The sequence below is a fragment of the Rattus norvegicus genome, chromosome X (assembly GCF_036323735.1).
Source record: "Rattus norvegicus strain BN/NHsdMcwi chromosome X, GRCr8, whole genome shotgun sequence".
In the NCBI taxonomy this organism is placed as follows: domain Eukaryota; kingdom Metazoa; phylum Chordata; class Mammalia; order Rodentia; family Muridae; genus Rattus; species Rattus norvegicus.
Window position 1 is genome coordinate 107,781,601 of NC_086039.1, and position 26,469 is coordinate 107,808,069.

The 26,469-nt window shown below is 41.6% G+C and overlaps 2 pseudogenes; one reads left to right on the forward strand and one right to left on the reverse strand.

Moving 5' to 3' along the window:
• Positions 1-402: 402 nt before the first annotated feature.
• Ywhaz-ps2 (tyrosine 3-monooxygenase/tryptophan 5-monooxygenase activation protein, zeta, pseudogene 2) lies at positions 403-1,184 on the reverse strand (annotated as a pseudogene).
• Positions 1,185-6,732: 5,548 nt separating this feature from the next.
• Metap2-ps2 (methionyl aminopeptidase 2, pseudogene 2) lies at positions 6,733-10,256 on the forward strand (annotated as a pseudogene).
• The last annotated feature ends 16,213 nt before the right edge of the window (positions 10,257-26,469 follow it).

Here is a 26,469-nt window from a genome sequence, read left to right on the forward strand (position 1 = left end):
CAGACTACACTCATGACTGGAACCCATTATCCTGTTAATTCCCCCCAGCACACACCAATATGTAGGCAGTTTTCTTTACTTAGACATGGAAGCAATTTTAACACTGGCCCTTCTGAAGCCACAACATACCAAAGGTACTATGCCAGACATGTGTAACTCATGTAAAAATTCAACATCCCATATTGGCCACCTCAAGATGAAAAGGAGTAACTCCATAAAGTTAACTGGCTCTACTCCCCTAATATTAAAACATAAAAACCACATAGGAAATATAAAAATTCAAATAGATGTAATGTAGACCTGTGATAAATCGTAAGCAAAAAACTATCTGCTGGACAGCATGATGACAAATGGTCTACTTTGTAACTTTTAGACTGAGGCAGACAAAGGTTGGAAGGCCGGTTAATTTTCCCCTCCTTCTCCTGCTTCTGCTTCGTCTCCTTGGGTATCTGATGTTCACAGTGTCCAGTTGTCTCTCAGTAACTGCATTATTAGTTTGCTGTCTTTGTATGACTCTGAAGCAATGGCTTTATCGAAAGCTGTTTTTGCGAGAGCAGACTTTCTCTGGGAAGTTTAGGAGCTCATTGTAGAAAACAGAGAAATTGAGGGTCAGACCCAGTCTGATGGGGTATGTCAGCTGCATCTGCTTTTTGCTGGTTGTAAATGCTTCTTGGTATGCTTGCTGTGACTAGTCCACAATTCCTTTCTTGTCATCACCAGCAACAAGTAACTACTAGGCCAAGTAACATTAGTAGTCACCCTTCATTTTCAAGGAGACTTGGGCTGGAGAGATGGCTCAGCTGTTAAAGGCTAGGCTCACAACCAAAAATATAAGGAGAAGACTGTTTTCTGGTTGTGACGAATTGGAGATCAAGGACTTTTCCAAAAGAGACAGTACACAATTGCAGATGTCCCTCAGCTCTATCTCAGTCTTCTCTCTGTATTCTCTAGCCATCTGCTGCTTTTTCTCAGCACCCTCAGTCTTCTGCTCAATACTTGAGACAACACTCCAAGATGACCTACAGGCTCCTACAAGTTTTATAAGCAACAAACAGAAGGTTCCTCTCCTCATAAGACAGCTCGGCTCCTTGCTCAGTGACAGACTTCATGCAGGCTGCCATGCCATTGTATCGTTCTGCCTGCTTGGCCAGCTTGGCCTTCTTTACCAGCTCATTTTCATCCATAACTGGATAGTCTGTGTCCAGAGTGGGTGGTGGCACATGGACCTGGCTCGGCAGTCTCTGGTCAGCAGTGGCAGTGGTGCACAACAGTGGTGTAGTGCCAGTGGTGGGGGGCAGTGGTGGCAGTGAGGGTGTCCCTGATCTGGCTGCTCCCAGGCTCCAGCTGCTCCCATAGAACATGTTTAGAACAAAAGCTCTGTTACGTTTTGGATGTGAAATGCCTCTGACAGGCTCATGTATTTGAATACTTGGTCTCGAGGTGGTAGTGCTTTTCAGGGAGTGTGTGAAATCCTTAGGAGATAGGACCTGGTTGGAAGAAATGGGTTTCCTGAGGGTTGACATTGAGGATTGTGATCTGGTCCCACTTCCAGTCCAAGCTGCTTTCTTGCCCGACCACCATTTGAAATCCTTCAAATGCTCCTGCTACCATACCAATTCATGTTAGCTCTCCCTTCCGTGCTGTTATGATGGATTGCCTCCTTGTAACCATAGCCCAAGTAAACCTCTACTGAGTTACTCCAGGAATTATGTCAAGAAAGACTAGAATAGACCTCAACTTAAAACAACTGGTATTAGCTAGTTAACAAGTTGCATTAAAGCCCTCAGTCTAAGGTATAGCAATTCGAATGTGCTCCTTCCTCATAACCTAATTGACTTAGATTGGAATGGGAGAATTTGGCCAACTCGTCCATGTTTTATGAAGTGTTAGGGAACTGTTTAATATATTGAGCCATGTTTTTATAACTACTGTGCTATTTTCTAGACACTGTACCTAAACACTTAAATTTTTCCCATTTACCTCTTCAACTATAGTTGGACAATTATTATAAACAAACTGTATATGAGAAGCCAGGCATACAGAGGTTAAATATTTGCTCTAATTTTTACCATCTGGTAGGGCATAGAGCTGTAGGCCAAGAATGGTGATGCATATCCTTAAACTCAGCTCTTGGGAGGCAGAAGAAGGTGGATGGTTGTAAGTTTGAGGATAGCCTGGTCCACATAGTGAGTTCCAAGCCAGCGAAGGATAGGCTACCCAAGGATATACAGTGAGACCCTGTTGCCAAAACAAAGCAAAACAAAACAGATGAAGATGTAGGGCTGTACTTCAAATCCAAGAGGTCTGTTCTCAGAATCCCCACTCTTAACAGGAATACCCACGTTTTGCATCTGAGTTTAGTTGTGTCACAAAGACATACCTGTATGTGTACTTCCCAGAGTCTGCTATATCCATGGACACACCACCCACCCTAAGAAGATACAATTATTACCAGTAGAATTGAAGTGCATATGAATGCCTTTAGTTGAATTCTTCTTCCCTTCTCTCCATAAGTTTCAATCATTATCCTAAATAACATATTGATCTATTTCACATATATTTTCTAAATGCCACATTTGTAGTATGCCATGTGTATATGCCTTTCATTTTAAGTGCATAGTGATTTATGGCGATTCACTATAAATATATAAAAATGCTGCTTGCTATGCCTGTTTGTATATTTCATATGCAAGCATCTGATAGGGGCACATCAATAGGAACAGTGCATATTCTAGATCATAAAAGCACATCTGTACTCTGTTCAGTAGAAAGGAAGCATCTCAGAACAGATACACTGCTCACAGTGTGTTTGCTCCGCAGAGATCCGGAGCACTTAGGAAACCCGCATGAAGGTCTGCCTTAAGGATCTATGATTCAGCAGGTCTGCAGTGGAGCCCAAGAGTGTATATTTCTATCAAATTTCCAGCTGCTGCTGCTAGCAGTTCACACCAACTCATTATTAGATCACTCTGGGTCCGGTAAGCTAGGTGGTTTTTTTTTTTTGTTTTTTTGTTTTTTTGTTCAGTGAAATGCATTGAGAACTAGACTTTCATTTCTCACTGTCAAGAGTGGAAAACAATTCATTTTAGTGCCAGCCAGGTGAGGCCAAACTAGAAAGAAGAGATATTAAAAATAAATTTGACTCGGTGTTGTTCACATAAACGCTCTAGAGCTTATGCAATGCAAACAAACTTTTTTATTTTTAACATGAGCATCTCTGAAAAGCTAGTGCAAAGGTGGATGTCAGCTGACAGCACTTTTCTGCGATGAACTGTAGAACAATGTCAATCTTCTGGGCTATCCAACCCAGGAAAATTAATGAAAAATATTTTTTCTCTTTCTGCACACATTTCTTTCTTCTAGGCTTTGTGACTGTAGGAAGAAATGAGATACAAGCAATATTTTTATGCCATCAAAAGACACTGCTGACTTCTAAATCTTATCAGTTCTGGTATAACTATGGTCACTCAGTAAGGAAAAAATTTCCTTCTTGTGAAACAGACCCTTACTATCAGAGTACTTAAGACTTGGAAGGCTTTATAAAACCATATTGGAAAGAAAATGAACGAATTCTGGAAAGGGGAAGGGGGGACAAGGGAGAGGCTGGAGGAGTATGTGAGGAATGTATCCCAAGTATTCTGTATACCTGCATGAAATTATATAACCTTCTAGAATATAAAAAGTAAAAAACCACTTGAGGGCATCTGTCACATCAACTTCATTGCCCTTCTGTTCATCATTACAAATATTCATTTGTTTCTCTTAGAGCCCACTCTGAATAAAGCTTTTGGCCTATGATCAGTAAACAAACCATATATATTCCCTCAAACTCCCAGGACCTCAGTTTCACTGTCTTTAGAATAAAAATGTGGCTGCTAACAAGTAATATTTTTATGCCATCAAATGTTTCTTAATAGAAACACTAAAAATGAGCAAGGCAGACAGAGGTGAATAGAGGGGATATAAGACTCAATTCCTAATTCAGTAGTAAAAAAAAAAAGAAACAACCTAATTTTATTTGACTATTCCATGAACTATAAAAATCTCAGCTAAACTAATATACATTTATCATGAACTGCAGTCTCACCTGAATCCCTTAACTTTTCAGTATTTTGTGAACAATCACTCCTTCCCAAGTATTGTTAGTATGAAAGACTATATTTCTATGGCCAAGAAACAAAGGCCAAGCTTCCCTTGGTGATCTTTCTCTATTGGTCTTCCTTACTAGGGCTAATTAATCCCCACCTGTAGTAGTCTTAGAGCTATAAGATAAAGGGCTTGCCATCGGGAATAAAAGACATAAAATATATTGACTTCCGTATATAAATACATTATTAACTTCAAACTGTTATTAAACTATAACAGAATACTTTAAAACATGAAATCTCTGAACAATAGGGGTATGTCCGAAGTGGTTAATTAACACTAAGAGCTTTAAGCCTATACCTGCATTCCTCAGGGAAGTAGTAGTCCTTGTGGTCCCAGTCACTGTAAGGCCATGCTTCCAAGTCTCCAGTTTTATTCTTTCCCCATGGTTCCTCATCTTCAGTTCCTTCAAAGGCCTTATTTGAGGTTTCATATGCAATTGCTTCATCGGTGACCAGTGAATGTGAATCCAGAACGTCAAGACCACGAAAGAAATAAGACAGCGTATACTTAACTTCCTCACTCAGGAATGTATTAACAGCAAAACCTGAAGACTAGAAATGTGAGGAGAAATGAAAGACTGCCTGAATCCTTCTTAGTAGCTCCTACAATATTTCTATTGCTCTCACTTTTTTGGGTAAGTTTTCACGGTGACCAATCTCACCATCTTTCCCAGCACTAGGATTATTGTTATTCCTGGACCATAGAAAGAAAGAGAGCCAGAATCAAATTGTCTGATTCCATTTTGTATACTCTTAGCAGAGCTTCATGTAAAAACTATACACCTGAGGCTGAGGCAGGAGGATTGCCATGAGTTCAAGGCTAGATGGGGCAACAAAACAAGAAATTCTTTCAATAGAATGAAAAAAGCTGTGAAAGATTGTTTACCCAGTACAGACAAAAAGGGGGTGCCTGGTGCTGTCACTGGTAATCCTAAGGTCAGGCAGGTACAGAAGATTGGATCACATGGGATGGCTGCCCAGTCATCTGGGCCTAATTTGCAAATTCAAAGTCAGTGAGAGACACTGTCACAAAAACATGAAAAGATAGATGGTAATTGAGTCAACATTCAAGATTGTCCTCTGGCCTCTTATGTGTGTACATATATAAGCTACTAAAAAGCAAAAATTTAAAAATCTGAAGATATACCTCAGTGGTACCACATGCGCTTATCAATGTGAGGCTCTGAAATGTAAATAGAAAGAAAGGAAGGAAGGAGAAAGAAAGGAAGGAAGAAAGGAAGGAGGGTAAAAAAGAAGAGGAAGAAAGTTCATTTGCTGTAAAGTTAAAGAAGAAAAATCACCTTAAATTTGCAGTTTCTCAATCCTTAAAGATTTAAGCACTCTAGGTGTATTTTTCATGGGTTTATCACAGTGGTTAGTTAAAAGACATGCTTTTTCTCCATACTAGAGGGTCTTTCTTAAATTGAGCTTCTACTTGGGCACAGTAGGCCCCAAAATTTCCAGGGCCTGGACTATCACTTGATCAGGATTAACAAGTTCTGAGCCTGGATTTTATGTGAACCATACAAGCAGGAGCAAGGGTAGAGGAATTGAGAGCCACTCTGACCCTGCAGTTGTTCAAACCTGGATTAGCTGCTTCCAGCCACCTGCAGGTCTGTCCCCCACCTCCCCTCAATCTAGGCAGTCCGCTGTTCTGCCTTCTCTGATGCTGCCCTGTCTGCGGAGTCTTACATGGGAGCCCGGGATTCCCTCTACTGTGAGTCATCTTCCCGTTCTGCCTACCACGTGATATTTGTGGTGCTAAACCATAATAAGAATAAGGTCTGTCTATCAGATAACAGTGAAAAACAAATTCTATCAATCTAGAATGGGGTCCAAAATATCACCATAACTCACAGACACTTGCAGTTCCTGAGTCGTCATTGTCGTCATCATTGTCATCATCACAGACGTGGTCACCATAGCCATCGTTGTCATCATCGATGCTATCTTCCTCGTCCTCCTCTTTTTCCTCCTCCTCTTCGCTGTCCTCTTCGGTCAAATACTCCATGAAGTCAAAATCCTCATAGAAGTCCTTATGGAAATTGAACTCAAATCCATCATCTTCTGCATAGTTATGCAATTCATCTTCATTTACCTCATCTTCCTGCTGCAGATTTCCATTGACGGGGGGGCTTCTGTACCATGACAAGGCCATCAACCTCCTGCCCTTCCTCTTTTTTCCAAATATTTTGCAAGCCAAATTGGCATGTCAGGAAACCTAGAAATCCTACAAAGACAAGCCATTCAAGGGACAACAGAACTACTATGAGGTATTCTTCCCTCAGGTTCAAGTCTCCATCAATATTTGCTCTGCTGCATAAGCCACCTACAGCTGAGTCTTGATTGCTGGTGAAGGCCATGTCCAGTCAGTTGGTGGTACAGCGGGGGTTGCACTAAAGCTGAAGCCAACAGTAGGTTACAGAAGAGCAGCACCCTTCTCTAACCCAGCGCTGGGGATTGTGGGGCACGGTGTTGGCCCAGGGTATTCTGGGAAGGGCAGAGGTGGGGGCCTCATGTCTCAAAAGGAATTTTTTTGGGCAACGGAGTCTGTGCAGGGAGTACAAAAAGAACTTCTGAGACTATGTCCTCACCTGGAGGTGGAGAAGATAAGGAAAACACCGGATATGCTGTGACAGTTGGCGGAAACTTCAAGTTACCAAAGGCTGGCTCAAGAGCTCTAAGCTCATTGGTTGAAAAATAGTCATGCCCAAGTCACAAACTCGATGAGTGACCAGTCTTCTCAGGCTGTGGTGTAGTTCCCTGGAAGGCCGCATTGTCTTCTGATTCTCTAATGGCAATGAATCTGCTGTAAAGTGTTTCAATATGGGGACTAGCTTGCTTTCCCCCAAGTCCCTTAGGGACAGCTTGTAGCTGGAGGGACACAGGCTTTTAGCATGAGAAAACATAATACAATATTAGCAACCCCCAAACTCACACCAGAAAGAGAATGGCCATTTGCATGTGTTAACAGTATTAAAAATTGTTCGTGACCATTTCAGCGAAACTCATGACACCGAATACGATGACCTGCAACTTCAAAGGCTCCAAAGCTTCTCCAAGGGATTCGTGGTCCAGTCTCGTCCTTCACCTCCCCCAGTTTTGCCACACAAGCCACATAGGGTAGAGTCCTAAAAGAGGTGGACACAGCACGAGAGATACACAGGTCAGGGGAGTGCAGGAGGCGCGAGAGGGGGGTGGCAAAAGTACAGAAGTAGCCTCCAGGTGACTGTAACGGAAAGGCTTGTTGGCATTGTAGTGTACCTGCATGCTATGACATTGGTTGGCCACTTTCAAATAAGAACACCAAAAAAAGCCACAGTCAAATGTATAACTATGGACTGTTTTGCTCTCAGGACACAAGTGGCCTCAGATTTAAGAGTTTGTTTTTACATTGTTGGTGTCAGAGGACAAATGGGCGTTCTTCTGTCTAAAAAAAATGTACTCTCACCTTACATAAAAGCATAAAATCTGTGTATCTTAATATGTACCATACTATATGTAGTATGGTAGAAATAGGTTATATAATAATCCAGTCATGATAAACATGTCTAATTCTTTAAGACTTTCTCATTTTTTTTCTGGTGAAACCTTAAATATACTTCATTTTTAAATAGGCAATATATTGCTGTTATCTATAGTTGCCCTACTGTGCAGCAGCATAAGAGACCTTTTGATCTCCCCAACATCCATTAATCACTATTAGTTAGTAAAGGATTATACAAAAGAATGGACTTTCCTAGTTTACATTGCCAATAATCACCCCTTTTGTGCTCTCTGATCTCCTCCCCACTTTCTCTGTCCCTCTCCTCTCTTTGAAGGATTCTTCACTAATTGGTCCACTGTACATTGCAGTAGTTAAGCAGCATTTCTTGGGACATCATAGAAAGAAACACACCCAAAACTTCTGGTGGTTTGCTGCAGTTTCTTCCTGCTTCCTCGGACTTGAGCTGATTGGCAGAGTGACGTTAGCTAAAACAGATGTGTGTGATTAGGCAAGACACTGCTGAGGCAAGACCCATGGAGGACATGTGATGATTGGAGCAAGTATAAATAGGACTCAATGGACAGTAATAAGAGCCTGAGCTAGGCTTGTTTATAGAGCTGGCTGTGCAACACTGATTGGTCTAGCATCTTCTTTGATCTTGGCTTCCCTGAAAGAGGCATAGCTGAGAACTTCTCCTGGAGTTCCTCTTGATCCTCCCTGCTGACTCATGCTGAGACTGAGGCCTGACTGTCTCTGCTAGGTAGTGTCACCTCTGCTGATTTGTGTTTGCTATCCTGACTCTACCAAACTGGAATGCTGGTGCATTGTTGAAGTGTTTGTAAATGGTTGGAGCTGCAGCTGCTGACTCCTGTGAACTGAACTGCTAATTTCCTGACAATACAGATAGAATTTGCTCCAATGAACCTTTCTAAATAGGTCCACTTACCCCATATCATTTCTTTTCTGCTACCTTTGTACGTGGTGGGTTAAACATCATTAAAAGCAGACCTTGCATCGAGCATGGCTTCCGGCATCGCTGGTGGAGGAAGGTGAAGAAGGAGCAGGCCCTCACTGCTCATTCTCACTCCCTCTTTTTGTCCCTTTACCTCTTGGGCAACATAGCAGGCATGGAGGAGGCAGTGTCCTTTGGAGGCCACCTGAATGGTGACCTGGATCCAGACGACAGGGGAGAGGGAACCTCCAGCACAGCCAATTAAGCCTCCAAGAAGAAAAGACGGAAGAAGAAGAAGGTCAAAGGGGCTGTGTCAGCAGGGCAACAAGAACTTGATAAAGAATTAGGAACCTCGGTGGATGAAGTAGCAAAACAGTTGGAGAGACAAGCACTGGAGGAGAAAGAGAAAGATGATGGAGATGTTGATGTTGATGGTGCAACTGGGAAGAAGAAGAAAAAGAAGAAGAGAGGACCAAGAGTTCAAACAAACCTTCCCTCAGTTCCAATATGTGATCTGTATCTTAATGGTGTATTTCCCAAAGGACAAGAGTGTGAATACCCACCCACCCAAGATGGGTGGACAGCTGCTTGGAGAACCACAAGTGAAGAGAAAAAGGTGCTAGATCAGGCTAGTGAGGAGATTAGGAGTGACTTGAGAAGCTGTGGAAGCACAGCAGCAAGTTAGGAAATATGTCATGAGCTGGATCAAGCCTGGGATGACAATGCTAGAAATATGTGAGAAGTTGTAAGACTGTTCCCGAAAGCTCATAAAGGAGAATGGGTTAAATGCAGGCCTGGCCTTTCCCACTGTGTGTTCTCTCATCAACTGTGCTGCACATTACACTCCCAATGCTGGTGACACGACAGTCTTACAGTACAACAACATCTGTAAGATCAACTTTGGAATGCATATAAGTGGTAGAATAATCAATTGTGCTATTACTGTTATTTTTAATCCCAAATATGACATATTATTAAAAGCTGTAAAAAATGCCACTAATACTGGAACAAAGTGTGCTGGGATTGACGTTCATCTCTATGATGTCAGTGAGGCCATTCAAGAAGTTATGGATTCTGGGGCTGGGGATTTAGCTCAGTGGTAGAGCGCTTGCCTAGGAAGCACAAGGCCCTGGGTTCGGTCCCCAGCTCCGAAAAAAAGACCAAAAAAAAAAAAAAAGAAGTTATGGATTCCTATGAAGTAGAAATAGATGGGAGGGCATATCAAGTGAAAACCATATGTAACCTAAGTGGACATTCAATTGGGTCATATAGAATTCACGCTGGAGAAACAGTGCCCATTGTGAAAGGAGGGGAAGCTACACGAATGGAGGAAGGAGAAGTGTATGCCATTGAGATCTTTGATAGCACAGGGAAGGGCGTGATTCATGACCACATGGAATGATCACACTACATAAAAAATTTTGATGTGGGGTATGTGCCAATAAGACTTCCAAGAACAAAACATTTGTTAAATGTCATCAACGAAAACATTGGTGCCCTTGCCTTCTGCTGAAGGTGGCTGAATCATTAGTGGCTCTGAAGAATCTGAGTGACTTGGGCATTGTGGATCCATATCCACCACTCTGTGACATTAAAGGATCATACACAGCAAGTGTTTGCACCTATCATACTGCTGCGCCCAACCTGTAAAGAAGTTGTCAGCAAATAACCCTATTAAAAAATGGGGTTCAGAAATAAACAAAGAATTCACAGCTGAGGAATAACGAATGGCTGAGAAACACCTAAAGAAATGTTCAACATCTTTATTCATAAGGGAAATGCAAATCAAAACAACCCTGAGATTTCACCTCACACCAGTCAGAATGGCTAAGATCAAAAACTCAGGTGACAGCAGATGCTGGCGAGGATGCGGAGAAAGAGGAACACTCCTCCATTGTTGGTGGGATTGCAGACTGGTATAACCATTCTGGAAATCAGTCTGGAGGTTCCTCAGAAAATTGGACATTGCACTACCTGAGGACCCAGCTATACCTCTCTTGGGCATATACCCAAAAGATCCCCCTACATATAACAAAGACACGTGCTCCACTATGTTCATAGCAGCCTTATTTATAATAGCCAGAAGCTGGAAAGAACCCAGATGCCCTTCAACAGAGGGATGGATACAGAAAATGTGGTACATCTACACAATGGAATATTACTCTGCTATCAAAAACAATGACTTTATGAAATCCATAGGCAAGTGGATGGAACTGGAAAATATCATCTTGAGTGAGGTAACCCAATCACAGTAAAACACACATGGTATGCACTCATTGATAAGTGGCTATTAGCCCAAATGCTTGAATTACCCTAGATGCCTAGAACAAATGAAACTCAAGACAGATGATCAAAATGTGAATGCTTCACTCCTTCTTTAAAAGGGGAACAAGAATACCCTTGTCAGGGAATAGAGAGGCAAAGATTAAAACAGACACAGAAGGAACACCCATTCAGAGCCTGCCCCACATGTGGCCCATATATACAGCCATCCAATTAGACAAGATGGATGAAGCAAAGAAGTGCAGGCTGACAGGAGCCGGATGTAGATCGCTCCTGAGAGACACAGCCAGAATACAGCAAATACAGAGGCGAATGCCAGCAGCAAACCACTGAACTGAGAATAGGACCCCCGTTGAAGGAATCAGAGAAAGAACTGGAAGAGCTTGAAGGGGCTCGAGACCCCATATGTACAACAATGCCAAGCAACCAGAGCTTCCAGGGACTAAGCCACTACCTAAAGACTATACATGGACTGACCCTGGACTCTGACCTTATAGGTAGCAATGAATATCCTAGTAAGAGCACCAGTGGAAGGGGAAGCCCTGGGTCCTGTCAAGACTGAACCCCCAGTGAACTAGACTGTTGGGGTGAGGGTGGTAAAGGGGAAGGATGGGGAGGGGAACCCATATAGAAGGGAAGGGGGAGGGGTTAGGGGATGTTGGCCTGAAACTGGGAAAGGAAATAACAATTGAAATGTAAATAAGAAATGCCCAAGTTAATAAAGATGGAGGGGAAAAAAAGAAAAAAAAAGAAGTTGTCAGCAGAGGAGATCACTATTAAACTTAGTCCAAAGCCAACTTGACGTCTTTATTTCCTAAGTTTTATTGGAACATATTATACCACAAGTAATTTGCAACATGTTGTCTGTTTTAACAGTGGACCTGTGTAATACTGTTATCCATGTTTAAAGGAGTTTGATGAAAGCCAAAATGTCTACATGTAACTAACCAAGGAAAAGGCTTTCAAGATTTTACTGTTAACTGTTTCTCCTGTCTACGAAATGCTGTACTGCTCACTAGTTAGGAATTACTTAATCGTTTTGTTTTGAAAACCTAAGAGGTGCATTTTGGATATTTATATTGCCATATTCTTACTTGGATGCTTTGAATGACTACATACATCTAGTTCTGCACCCATGCCTTCTGGTATTGCTTTTTAACCTTCGTGGAATCCATTTTCTAAAAAATAAAAACATTTTCAGATCTGAAAAAAGAAGCAGACCTTTAAAAACTTAGTTACATTTCTCTGCTTTCATGGTGCAATTGTGTGTGTGTGTGTGTGTGTGTGTGTGTGTGTGTGTGTGTATCTCACATTTTTATCCACATACTTTTTTTTTTTTTAATTAACTTGAGTATTTCTTATATACATTTCGAGTGTTATTCCCTTTCCCGGTTTCCGGGCAAACATCCCCCTCCCCCCTCCCCTTCCTTATGGGTGTTCCCCTCCCAACCCTCCCCCCATTGCCGCCCTCCCCCATAGACTAGTTCACTGGGGGTTCAGTCTTAGCAGGACCCAGGGCTTCCCCTTCCACTGGTGCTCTTACTAGGATATTCATTGCTACCTATGGGGTCAGAGTCCAGGGTCAGTCCATGTATAGTCTTTAGGTAGTGGCTTAGTCCCTGGAAGCTCTGGTTGCTTGGCATTGTTGTACTTTTGGGGTCTCGAGCCCCTTCAAGCTCTTCCAGTTCTTTCTCTGATTCCTTCAACAGGGGACCTATTCTCAGTTCAGTGGTTTGCTGCTGGCATTCGCCTCTGTATTTGCTGTATTCTGGCTGTGTCTCTCAGGAGCGATCTACATCCGGCTCCTGTCGGTCTGCACTTCTTTGCTTCATCCATCTTGTCTAATTGGGTGGCTGTATATGTATGGGCCACCTGTGGGGCAGGCTCTGAATGGGTGTTCCTTCAGTCTCTGTTTTAATCTTTGCCTCTCCCTTCCCTGCCAAGGGTATTCTTTTTCCTCATTTAAAGAAGGAGTGAAGCATTCACATTTTGATCATCCGTCTTGAGTTTCGTTTGTTCTAGGGATCTAGGGTAATTCAAGCATTTGGGCTAATAGCCACTTATCAATGAGTGCATACCATGTATGTCTTTCTGTGATTGGGTTAGCTCACTCAGGATGATATTTTCCAGTTCCAACCATTTGCCTACGAATTTCATAGACTCGTTGTTTTTGATAGCTGAGTAGTATTCCATTGTGTAGATGTACCACATTTTCTGTATCCATTCCTCTGTTGAAGGGCATCTGGGTTCTTTCCAGCTTCTGGCTATTATAAATAAGGCTGCGATGAACATAGTGGAGCACGTGTCTCTTTTATATGTTGAAGCATCTTTTGGGTATATGCCCAAGAGAGGTATAGCTGGATCCTCAGGCAGTTCAATGTCCAATTTTCTGAGGAATCTCCAGACTGATTTCCAGAATGGTTTTACCAGTCTGCAATCCCACCAACAATGGAGGAGTGTTCCTCTTTCTCCACATCCTCGCCAGCATCTGCTGTCACCTGAGTTTTTGATCTTAGCCAATGGCACTGGTGTGAGGTGAAATCTCAGGGTTGTTTTGATTTGCATTTCCCTTATGACTAAAGATGTTGAACATTTCTTTAGGTGTTTCTCAGCCATTCGGCATTGCTCAGCTGTGAATTCTTTGTTTAGCTCTGAACCCCATTTTTTAATAGGGTTATTTGTTTCCCTGCGGTCTAACTTCTTGAGTTCTTTGTATATTTTGGATATAAGGCCTCTATCTGTTGTAGAATTGGTAAAGATCTTTTCCCAATCTGTTGGTTGCCATTTTGTCCTAACCACAGTGTCCTTTGCCTTACAGAAGCTTTGCAGTTTTATGAGATCCCATTTGTCGATTCTTGATCTTAGAGCATAAGCCATTGGTGTTTTGTTCAGGAAATTTTTTCCAGTGCCCATGTGTTCCAGAAGCTTCCCTAGTTTTTCTTCTATTAGTTTGAGTGTGTCTGGTTTGATGTGGAGGTCCTTGATCCACTTGGACTTAAGCTTTGTACAGGGTGATAAGCATGGATCGATCTGCATTCTTCTACATGTTGCCCTCCAGTTGAACCAGCACCATTTGCTGAAAATGCTATCTTTTTTCCATTGGATGGTTTTGACTCCTTTGTCAAAAATTAAGTGACCACAGGTGTGTGGGTTCATTTCTGGGTCTTCAATTCTATTCCATTGGTCTATCTGTCTGTCTCTGTACCAATACCATGCAGTTTTTATCACTATTGCTCTGTAATACTGCTTGAGTTCAGGGATAGTGATTCCCCCTGAAGTCCTTTTATTGTTGAGGATAGCTTTAGCTATTCTGGGTTTTTTGTTATTCCAGATGAATTTGCAAATTGTTCTGTCTAACTCTTTGAAGAATTGGATTGGTATTTTGATGGGGATTGCATTGAATCTGTAGATTGCTTTTGGTAAAATGGCCATTTTTACTATATTAATCCTGCCAATCCATGAGCATGGGAGATCTTTCCATCTTCTGAGGTCTTCTTCAATTTCTTTCCTCAGTGTCTTGAAGTTCTTATTGTACAGATCTTTTACTTGCTTGGTTAAAGTCACACCGAGGTACTTTATATTATTTGGGTCTATTATGAAGGGTGTCTTTTCCCTAATTTCTTTCTCGGCTTGTTTCTCTTTTGTATAGAGGAAGGCAACTGATTTATTTGAGTTAATTTTATACCCAGCCACTTTGCTGAAGTTGTTTATCAGCTTTAGTAGTTCTCTGGTGGAACTTTTGGGATCACTTAAATATACTATCATGTCATCTGCAAATAGTGATATTTTGACCTCTTCTTTTCCGATCTGTATCCCCTTGATCTCCTTTTGTTGTCTGATTGCTCTGGCTAGAACTTCAAGAACTATATTGAATAAGTAGGGAGAGAGTGGGCAGCCTTGTCTAGTCCCGGATTTTAGTGGGATTGCTTCAAGTTTCTCTCCATTTAGTTTAATGTTAGCAACTGGTTTGCTGTATATGGCTTTTACTATGTTTAGGTATGGGCCTTGAATTCCTATTCTTTCCAGGACTTTTATCATGAAGGGGTGTTGAATTTTGTCAAATGCTTTCTCAGCATCTAATGAAATGATCATGTGGTTCTGTTCCTTCAGTTTGTTTATATAATGGATCACGTTGATGGTTTTCCGTATATTAAACCATCCCTGCATGCCTGGGATGAAGCCTACTTGATCATGGTGGATGATTGTTTTGATGTGCTCTTGAATTCGGTTTGCCAGAATTTTATTGAGTGTTTTTGCGTCGATATTCATAAGGGAAATTGGTCTGAAGTTCTCTTTCTTTGTTGGGTCTTTGTGTGGTTTAGGTATAAGAGTAATTGTGGCTTCGTAGAAGGAATTCGGTAGTGCTCCATCTGTTTCAATTTTGTGGAATAGTTTGGATAATATTGGTATGAGGTCTTCTATGAAGGTTTGATAGAATTCTGCACTAAACCCGTCTGGACCTGGGCTCTTTTTGGTTGGGAGACCTTTAATGACTGCTTCTATTTCCTTAGGAGTTATGGGGTTGTGTAACTGGTTTATCTGTTCCTGATTTAACTTCGATACCTGGTATCTGTCTAGGAAATTGTCCATTTCCTGAAGATTTTCAAATTTTGTTGAATATAGGTTTTTATAGTAAGATCTGATGATTTTTTGAATTTCCTCTGAATCTGTAGTTATGTCTCCCTTTTCATTTCTGATTTTGTTAATTTGGACGCACTCTCTGGGTCCTCTCGTTAGTCTGGCTAAGGGTTTATCTATCTTGTTGATTTTCTCAAAGAACCAACTTTTGGTTCTGTTGATTCTTTCTATGGTCCTTTTTGTTTCTACTTGGTTGATTTCAGCTCTGAGATTGATTCTTTCCTGCCTTCTACTCCTCCTGGGTGTATTTGCTTCTTTTTGTTCTAGAGCTTTTAGGTGTGCTGTCAAGCTCTTTCCTGTTTCTTTCTGCAGGCACTCAGCGCTATGACTTTTCCTCTTAGCACAGCTTTCATTGTGTCCCATAAGTTTGGGTATGTTGTATCTTCATTTTCATTAAATTCTAAAAAGTTTTTAATTTCTTTCTTTATTTCTTCCTTGACCAGGTTATCATTGAGTAGAGCATTGTTCAATTTCCACGTATATGTGGGCATTCTTCCCTTATTGTTATTGAAGACCAGTTTTAGGCCGTGGTGGTCCGATAGCACGCAAGGGATTATTTCTATCTTTCTGTACCTGTTGAGGCCCGCTTTTTGACCAATTATATGGTCAATTTTGGCGAAAGTACCATGAGGAGCTGAGAAGAAGGTATATCCTTTTGCTTTAGGATAGAATGTTCTATAAATATCCGTTAAGTCCATTTGGCTCATGACTTCTCTTAGTCTGTCTACATCACTGTTTAATTTCTGTTTCCATGATCTGTCCATTGATGAGAGTGGGGTGTTGAAATCTCCCACTATTATTGTGTGAGGTGCAATGTGTGTTTTGAGCTTTAGTAAGGTTTCTTTTACGTATGTAGGTGCCCTTGTATTTGGGGCATAGATATTTAGGATTGAGAGTTCATCTTGGTGGATTTTTCCTTTGATGAATATGAAGTGTCCTTCCTTATCTTTTTTGATGACTTTTAGTTGGAAATTGATTTTATTTGATATTAGAATGGCTACTCCAGCTTGCTTCTTCTGACCATTTGCTTGGAAAGTTGTTTTCCAGCCTTTCACTCTGAGGTAGTGTCTGTCTTTGTCTCTGAGGTGTGTTTCCTGTAGGCAGCAGAATGCAGGGTCCTCGTTGCGTATCCAGTTTGTTAATCTATGTCTTTTTATTGGGGAGTTGAGGCCATTGATATTGAGAGATATTAAGGAATAGTGATTATTGTTTCCCTTTATGTTCATATTTGGATGTGAGGTTATGTTTGTGTGCTTTCATTCTCTTTGTTTTGTTGCCAAGACGATTAGTTTCTTGCTTCTTCTAGGGTATAGCTTGCCTCCTTATGTTGGGCTTTACCATTTATTATCCTTTGTAGTGCTGGATTTGTAGAAAGATATTGTGTAAATTTGGTTTTGTCATGGAATATCTTGGTTTCTCCATCAATGTTAATTGAGAGTTTTGCTGGATACAGTAACCTGGGCTGGCATTTGTGTTCTCTTAGGGTCTGTATGACATCAGTCCAGGATCTTCTGGCCTTCATAGTTTCTGGCGAGAAGTCTGGTGTGATTCTGATAGGTCTCCCTTTATATGTTACTTGACCTTTTTCCCTTACTGCTTTTAATATTCTTTCTTTATTTTGTGCGTTTGGTGTTTTGACAATTATGTGACGGGAGGTGTTTCTTTTCTGGTCCAATCTATTTGGAGTTCTGTAGGCTTCTTGTATTTCTATGGGTATCTCTTTTTTTAGGTTAGGGAAGTTTTCTTCTATGATTTTGTTGAAGATATTTACTGGTCCTTTGAGCTGGGAGTCTTCACTCTCTTCTATACCTATTATCCTTAGGTTTGATCTTCTCATTGAGTCCTGGATTTCCTGTATGTTTTGGACCAGTAGCTTTTTCCGCTTTACATTATCTTTGACAGTTGAGTCAATGATTTCTATGGAATCTTCTGCTCCTGAGATTCTCTCTTCCATCTCTTGTATTCTGTTGGTGAAGCTTGTATCTACAGCTCCTTGTCTCTTCTTTTGGTTTTCTATATCCAGGGTTGTTTCCATGTGTTCTTTCTTGATTGCTTCTATTTCCATTTTTAATTCCTTCAACTGTTTGATTGTGTTTTCCTGGAATTCTTTCAGGGATTTTTGTGTCTCCTCTCTATGGGCTTCTACTTGTTTATTTATGTTTTCCTTGAATTCTTTCAGGGATTTTTGCGATTCTTTCAGGCATTTTTGCGATTCCTCTCTGTAGGCTTCTACTTGTTCTCTAAGGGAGTTCTTCATGTCTTTCTTGAAGTCCTCCAGCATCATGATCAAATATGATTTTGAAACTAGATCTTGCTTTTCTGGTGTGTTTGGATATTCCATGTTTGTTTTGATGGGAGAATTGGGCTCTGATGATGCCATGTAGTCTTGGTTTCTGTTGCTTGTGTCCCTGCGCTTGCCTCTCGCCATCAGATTATCTCTAGGGTTACTTTGTTCTGCTATTTCTGACAGCGGCTAGACTGTCATATAAGCCTGTGTGTCAGGAGTGCTGTAGACCTGTTTTCCTCTCTTTCAGTCAGTTATGGGGACAGAGTGTTCTGCTTTCGGGCGTGTAGTTTTTCCTCTCTACAGGTCTTCAGCTGTTCCTGTGGGCCTGTGTCTTGAGGTCACCAGGCAGCTTTCTTGCAGCAGAAAATTTGGTCTTACCTGTGGTCCTGAGCCTCAAGTTCGCTCGTGGGGTGCTGCCCACGGGCTCTCTGTAGCGGCAGCAACCAGGAAGACCTGTGCCGCCCCTTCCGGGAGCTTCAGTGCACCAGGGTTTCAGATGGTCTTTGGCTTTTTCCTCTGGCGTCCGAGATGTGTGTGCAGGGAGCAGTCTCTTCTGGTTTCCCAGGCTTGTCTGCCTCTCTGAAGGTTTAGCTCTCCCTCCCACGGGATTTGGGTGCAGAGAACTGTTTATCCGGTCTGTTTCTTTCAGGGTCCGGCGGTGTCTCAGGCAGGGGTCCTGCCGCTCCTGGGCCCTCCCCCACGGGAGCCCAGAGGCCTTATACAGTTTCCTCTTGGGCCAGGGATGTAGGTAGGGGTGAGCAGTGTTGGTGGTCTCTTCCGCTCTGCAGCCTCAGGAGTGCCCACCTGACCAGGCGGTTGGGTCTCTCTCTCACCGGGTCTGGGAGCAGAGAGCTATCCACATACTTTTAGACTTCAAGGTATATCTTGATTTTGTGAAAATTGCCAGTAACTGTAGATGTGCAGTTCCCTCCATTGTACAATGATTTGTGTTCTTTTGGGAGCATAGATCCAGAAATTAGACAGGTAAGATTTACAAAAATATTTTTCTAATTTGCATGTAGTAATTTCTCCAGTTATTCCCATAGTGGCTATTCTAATTTACATGCTCATTGGCGCTGTGTACCCTCCGCATACCCTCCTCACTTTCTAGTACTCATGAGGTTCGTTTCTTGGTAGTGTTTATTCTGACTGGGATGAGGAAGAAATTTTTGATTTTCATGTCCAAGATGGAAAACTATGATAAACAAATTCACATATTGGGGGCACTATTCTTCCACTTAGAATCTTGCATATCTAAGATCCATTTTACCCACACATAGAGTAAAATTGAATTTTAGGTTTTAAAAATTTAAACCCTGTTAATTAGTTTTATTGCCTACTTGTAATGACTAGAATATTCAATATATTTTAAAATAGAACTGATGAAAGGAAGCATTTTTGTTAATTAATGTGTTACATTAGAATTGGTTTTATTATTTTCAAATATGTGTATGTGTGTTTTGCGGTCTGTGCAGGTGTCCAGAAAGGCTAGAAAGTTTGGATCCCTGAGGATCTTGAATTAGAGGTGGTTGTGACCCATGTGGTGTGGATGTGAAGGAAAGTAGTGCCTTTAAATCTGAGCAGCCCCCATTCTTTTTTAAAAAAAACTTTTAATTTAAAAAAAGGAGAAGTTGGGTTAATAAAGAAGTTGGAAGGATCTGGGAAGAGTTGAGGAGGGAAAAGAATACGATTAAAATACATTGTATGAAAAAATAAATAAAACAGAAGAAAACATTTAACACTCAATATCATGGTAGGTGTGATTTGATCATGAATGACCATAATGCTGTGAAGTTCTCTTCATTCTTACTTTGCATATTGTTTTTCTTATTCATGTAGAAAGATTGATCGATAATGTCCAGCTCTTTCTGTATCAATGGAGATAGCTATGTGGTGTTTTTGCTTTTCTTTTCCCACTTTATTTATTTATTTATTTATTTATTTATTTATTTATTTATTTAGCTTTATTGAGACAACATCTTACCTGGCTGTCCTGGAACTCAGTATATAGATTAGGCTGGCCTTAATCTCAGAAATCTGCCTGACTCTGTCTTCTGAGTGCTGGAATCCTTTAATTCCACCACACCCTGCCTTTTCTTCTCATATTAATGGTGTTTTGTACTGATCAGTTTTTGAACAATGAACCATCCTTCTATTTCTGTGGTAAATTCTTTTTGACTCAGATACAAATCCTGTTTGTATCCTGCTGGGTTACACTTGCTGGTAACTATGCTGTGATTCTCATATGTACATTTATGCAATATTGCTTTCTTTTCCTGATACCTTCACTTGGCCCCAGTATCAGAGTAACTCTGGTTTCCTAGACTGAATTAGAATGTGTTTCATACTTTCTTCCTTATTAAAGAATTTGAGAAATACCCATGTTATTTCTTCTTTACATTATCGGTAGTAATAATGTACCAAATTTGGGAAATGATTTGATTGCCTATTCGGGGCCTCTAATTATTAGTGTCCATGTTTCATTTTATTTATTATTCAGTGTTTTTATTCATTTTTGCTTCCTAATATTTTAGCTAACTGTTCTCATTTGCTGTCATGCAAATATTCATGCTACTTTCTTAGGGTCCTTTTACTATTTGTAAAATGTGCTACAATGTTCCTCATTTAATTTATGACCGTGCTGATTCCTTTTTATTTTTTATTCCTTTTGCTCCTCTCTTTTTTTCTTGGTTGTCATAACCCAAAATGTTTTCAGGGTTTCTGGGACAAGTTTGAGATTCAGGAGTCTAAAAGGAATCCACTCAATTATCCATCTTATATAAAAATTAAAGAGATTATTAACGGTGAAATCAGACTGATATGAATTTTGTTCCAATTTAGATTTTGTCAATTTACATTAACATGTTTTCACATCATTACTAATATTGCATTCCTTGGATAAATAAATATTGTGTGTGTATACATGTGTGAGTGTATGCCCACATATATATGCATTCAGAGGACAGAGATATGCCTTGGATATTGTTCCTTTAAAGACATATATGTTATTTTTGAGACATGATCTCTCACTGGCCTGAATTTCCTGATTAGGTTAGTTGCCTGTCTGCAAGCTTCAGGGATCATCTTGTTTCTGCCTCCCCAGCATATCCACAAGGCTTTCTGTGGGGCCTCTGTGGAGAGGTTGTCATGCTTATGCACTTTAACCACTGAGCCATCTCCTTAGCCCAAATTCTACTTTAAAAAAAATTTGAGATTATAATATGTACTGGCTAGGTTTATGTCAATTTGAACCAGAGAGGAGGGACCCTCAGTTGAGAAAATGCTTCACAATATTGGGCTGTAGGCAAGCCTGCAGGACATTTTCTTAGTAGGTAATTGATGAGGAAGTGTCTACTCCATTATGAGATAAGAAAACAGGCAGAGCAAGCCAGCAAACAACACTCCTCCATGGCTTCTGTATCAGCTCCTGCCCTTGCTAATATGGAACTATGAGCAAAATAAACCCTTTCCTCTCTGTATTAGTCAGGGTTTCTACTGCTGCAGTGAAACACTATGACAGAAAGCAATGTGGGGAGAAAAGGGTTTATTTGAGTTATACTTCCTTAATGCTGTTCACCATTGAAGGAAGTCAGGGCAGGGACTCAAACAGGACAGGAATGTAGAGGCAGGAGCCGATGCAGAGGTCATGCAGAGGTGCTTTTAAAAAAAAATTAGATATTTTCTTTATTTACATTTCAAATGTTATCCCCTTTCCTGGTTTCTCCTGTGGAAACCCCCTATCCTGTCCTCCTTCCCCTTGATTTTATGAGGGTGCTCCCCCACCCACCCACTCACCCACCCACTCCCTCCTGCCTCCCAGCCCTGGCATTCCCCTACACTGGGGCATCAAGCCTTCACAGGACCAAGGTCTTCTCCCACTGATGACCAACAATGCCATCCTCTGCTACATATGTGGCTGGAGCCATGGGTCCCTCCATGTGTACTTTTTGGTTGGTGATTTAGTCCCTGGGAGTTCTGGGGGGGGGTTGTTGGTTGATATTGTTGTCAAATACCTTCTTACTTCAAGAGAGAAGAATCAAGGCACAGTGTCAAAGAAATAAAAGCAAAAGCAAACTTCAATTGTACAAACAGCACAATTTCTAATGTCTAGTATCCACTCACCATCTTTTGGGTTCCCCCAAGAGGCTTGGGTCACTTGCACTGCATACACTCTACAGCACACAGCTTGTCTTCGAGGCTCCAGCTGTCTCCACTCAACTGCTGCTGTCCTTGATGGTCATCCCATGGCACTGAAATCGCCCACATTGCTGGGGTTCTCTGCTCTAGTGGACTGCCCTCTCACCAATAGTGTCTCATAGGTTCTCTTCATGTTGCCAAACCTCAATTTCTCTGCCTGACCCCTTCAATACTGCCTCGTCACCAATGGCCTACCACGGTGCCAAGCCTCAGCTGCTTCCCATGACCACTTCATGCCTTCAAAACCAGGGATGGCACTACCCAAAATGGGCTTGGCCCTTCCCCATCAATCACTAATTAAGAACATGCCTTACACATAGCTAAATAAAAAATGATGTACAGCATCAGCATCTATATAGACTTATGCATCAGAAAAACATACAGCTCAATCCCAATGTGAGCCATGAATCTGACTGTGGATTCCACGGCATGAAACATGAAGCATGCATTCTTACTGTGTAATTGAAGCCTGGTCAAGTAAACCAGTTTTTCAAAGCAAAAAAAAAAAAAAAAAAAAAAAAAAAGAACATGTCTTACAGCCAGATGTTTTCTTTTTCTTTATTCTTCTCTCATACAATACATCCCGACCATAGTCTCTCCTCTCTCCCATCTTCTCAGCCCCTTTCTACCTCCATGTCCCCCCAGATACTGTGTTTTCTTTCAGAAAAAGCAGGACTCCCAGAGATATCAACTGAACATGGACGGCAATAACAAGATGCAATAAAACTAGGCATAGGTTTCCACAGCCAGAGCTTATGGACACATCTTCTCATTTGGAGGATTCCCTCAATGGAGGCATTTTCTCTTTACAGAAAGCTCTAGTTTGTGTGTCAAGGTGACAAAAGGCTAGGCAGTACACTCCACAAGTTACTTTTGGTCATGGTGTCTCAGAACAGCAATAGTAATAGTAAGACAAGTTGGTAACAGGTCAGTGTGGTATGGCTGTGACAGTTCTGATCATGTTATTTGGGGGAGGATTGTAGAAGGGCTTTGGAACTTTGTGTAAGAAAAACCAGTGGCTGTCCAATGTTTGGTGAGTTGTTGTGTAGGAGCTCTTGATGACAAGAATGTTGAGTGCAGTACAGAAGATGTGAAATTTCAGAAGGAAATCTAAAGAATCTAGCAGGGGCAGATTGCTATTTTGAAATAAGTTTCTGCTTCTGGTTAGCTGGGGCTGAAGAATCAGCTGTGGTTGACAAAAGACCAGAATGACTATAGTGAAATCTTTGCTTTGCTGAGATTGGTCTAACTAACACTGGTCAGTTAGAGCTAAGAAATGAAGAGTAATTAAGAGACCAACATCATTGAGGTGAAAGTTTTTAGGAACTGATTCCTGAGAGTCAGCACAAAGAAGCTGAGCTTCAAAGGCAGCTGGACTAGGTAATGTTTAAGATTCTCCCAGGTGTGACTGGTTTTGAAGGCATGAAAGGGTCATGGAGAGCAGCTGAGGGCTGGCACTGTGAGAGGCTAGAAAGGCCATTGTTGAAAATGCAACCCAATAAGCAGCCGAAAGAGTCAGATGCAGATACTAGCACCCAACCGATGGACAGAAGCCCGGGGTACCCCTGTGGTTGAATTGGGGGAAAAGCTGGAAGAAGTTGAGGAGGAGAGTGACACTGTAGGAGGACCAACAGTCTCAACTGACCTGGACCTCTGAGATCTCTGACACTGGATCACCAACCAGGCAGTGTACACCAGCTGATATGAGGTCCTGTGATATGCAGACACAGCAGAGGACTGCATGGTCTGGACTCAGTCAGAGAAAATGCACCTAACCCTCTCAAGAGACTTTGAGGCCCCTGGGAACAGGGAGTGGGGTGGGGATGGAGGTGTGTGGACATCCTCTTGGTGGCAGAGGGGAGGAGGTATGGTATAGGGAGCAGTCGGGGGGCAGACCAGGAGGGGGATGAATTCTGGACTGTAAAAAGGATTAAAGAATTTTTTAAAAATGCAGCTTCAGTGGCAGTTGAAGGCTGAGGACTGAAGGGGTCATTCACATTTTGAGGCTCGGCACAAGGAATAGCACCTATGAGAGGCTACTGGCAAAAGTGTAACCAGTTGCAGCAGAAGCTGCCAGCATGTTGAAGATGTTAGTACCATGAACAGCAGCAGTAGTGGAGTGGAGCCTGCCTGGGCCTGCAAAACAGTCTGCAGAGGGCACAGCTGGAGAAGTGACCTAAGATCTTGAGTGAATCCCACACACTGGATATTGAATTATTGCTTTGTTTAGATTGTAACTGTACCCTGGTTCTTCTTCCCTCTTGAAGTGAAAGGGTGTTTAACATAATTGAAAATTTTACAGGAGCCCATAGCTGGCTTTAAACTTTTAAATGAGATTTTGGATTTTTAAATTGATTGGATATTACAAAGAGACTAAAATTTTAATGTGTTTGATTTTGTAATGACTGTGTGACTTTCAAATCTATTTATGGTTTATATTGTGATATTGATATTAACTTACCATCTTGGGAATAAATGAGAAAGAAAAGGTTCTAATCAAAGAGTGATGTACTTTCAAGTTGACAAGGGGTCAGTTTACTGGCTAGTTTTATGTCAACTTGACACACCTAGAGTCATCAGCAAGGAGAGTGCCTCAATTAAGAAAATGCCTTCAAATTTGGGCTATAGGCAAACCTGTAAGGCACTTTTTTCCATCTTTATTAAATTGAGCATTTCTTACTTACATTTCAAATGTTATTCCCTTTCCCAGTTTCTAGGCCAACATCCCCCGAACCCCTCCCCCTCCCCTTCTTTATGGGTGTTCCCCTCCCCATCCTCCTCCCATTGCCGCCCTCCCCCCAACAATCACGTTCACTGGGGGTTCAGTCTTAGCAGGACCCAGGGCTTCCCCTTCCACTGGTGCTCTTACTAGGATATTCATTGCTACCTATGAGGTCAGAGTCCAGGGTCAGTCCATGTATAGTCTTTAGGTAGTGGCTTAGTCCCTGGAAGCTCTGGTTGCTTGGCATTGTTGTACATATGGGATCTCGAGCCCCTTCAAGCTCTTCCAGTTCTTTCTCTGATTCCTTCAACGGGGGTCCCGTTCTCAGTTAAGTAGTTTGCTGCTGGCATTCGCCTCTGTATTTGCTGTATTCTGGCTGTGTCTCTCAGGAGAGATCTACATCCGGTTCCTGTCAGCCTGCACTTCTTTGCTTCATCCATCTTATCTAGTTTGGTGGCTGTATATGTATGGTCCACATGTGGGGCAGGCTCTGAATGGGCATTCCTTCAGTCTCTGTTCTAAACTTTGCCTCCCTATCCCCTCCTAAGGGTATTCTTGTTCCCCTTTTAAAGAAGGAGTGAAGCACCCACATTTTGGTCATCCTTCTTGAGTTTCATGTGTTCTGTGCATCTAGGGTAATTCAAGCATTTGGGCTAATAGACACTTATCAATGAGTGCATACCATGTGTGTTTTTCTGTGATTGGGTTACCTCAATCAGGATGATGTTTTCCAGTTCCCTCCATTTGCCTATGAATTTCATAAAGTCATTGTTTTTGACAGCTGAGTAGTATTCCATTGTGTAGATATACCACATTTTCTGTATCCCTCTGTTGAAGGGCATCTGGGTTCTTTCCAGCTTCTGGCTATTATAAATAAGGCTGCTATGAACATAGTGGAGCACATGTCTTTTTTATATGTTGGGGCATCTTTTGGGTATATGCCGAAGAGAGGTATAGCTGGGTCCTCAGGTAGTGCAATGTCCAATTTTCTGAGGAACCTCCAGACTGATTTCCAGAATGGTTGTACCAGTCTGCAATCCCACCGACAAGGGAGGAGTGTTTCTCTTTCTCTACAGCCTCGCCAGCATCTGCTGCACCTGAGTTTTTGATCTTAGCCATTCTGACTGGTGTGAGGTGAAATCTCAGGGTTGTTTTGATTTGCATTTCCCTTATGAATAAAGATGTTGAACATTTCTTTAGGTGTTTCTCAGCCATTCATCATTCCTTGGCTGTGAATTCTTTGTTTAGCTCTGAACCCCATTTTTAATAGGGCTATTTGTCTCCCTGCAGTGTAACTTCATGAGTTCTTTGTATATTTTGGATATGAGCCCTCTATCAGTTGTAGGATTGTGAAAGATCTTTTCCCAATCTGTTGGTTGCTGTGTTGTCCTAACAACAGTGTCCTTTGCCTTATAGAAGTTTTGCAGTTTTATGAGATCCCATTTGTTGATTCTTGATCTCAGAGCATAAGCCATTGGTGTTTTGTTCAGGAAATTTTCTCCAGTGCCCATGTGTTCGAGATTCTTCCCCACTTTTTCTTCTATTAGTTTGAGTGTATCTGGTTTGATATGGAGGTCCGTGATCCACTTGAACTTAGGCTTTGTACAGGGTGATGAGAATGGACCGATCTGCATTCTTCTACATGCTGACCTCCAGTTGAACCAGCACCATTTGCTGAAAATGCTGTCTTTTTTCCATTGGATGGTTTTGGCTCCTTTGTCAAAAATCAAGTGACCATAGGTGTGTGGGTTCATT